The 297-nt window shown below is 36.7% G+C and overlaps 1 protein-coding gene across 3 annotated transcripts in view; it reads left to right on the top strand.

Moving 5' to 3' along the window:
- S100PBP (S100P binding protein) overlaps window positions 1-297 on the top strand; it is a 57775-nt gene that overhangs the window by 8219 nt on the left and 49259 nt on the right. The gene's annotated exons all lie outside the window — the stretch shown is intronic.

The following is a 297-nucleotide window of genomic DNA, read 5'->3' as shown; positions in this document are numbered from 1 at the left end:
AAGGGATGGGGAACAGAGGAGTTGGGAGATGGGAGAATATTCTTCCCTTAAAAATAGAGGGGTCCCCATATTTTAAGTGGCAGTTACAAAGTAAGTGCCAAGAAAGGCAGATGATGGTGGAATGGCAGACAGAAGTAGTAAGGCTGTTTTGTGGAACTTTGCTTTAGAACTTCAATATTGCTTTTTTTTCCTCTTTGCAAATTCATTAAATATCAACTCTTATTAATATAAGGCTTTTAGGTTTAGAGTGCTTTCACAAACATCCTATCGTTTAATCCTCATGATAATCTGTTTGAA

The sequence above is a fragment of the Trichechus manatus genome, unplaced genomic scaffold, assembly GCF_000243295.1.
Source record: "Trichechus manatus latirostris isolate Lorelei unplaced genomic scaffold, TriManLat1.0 scaffold00015, whole genome shotgun sequence".
In the NCBI taxonomy this organism is placed as follows: Eukaryota; Metazoa; Chordata; class Mammalia; order Sirenia; family Trichechidae; genus Trichechus; species Trichechus manatus.
This window is presented reverse-complemented; position numbering and strand designations above follow the sequence as displayed.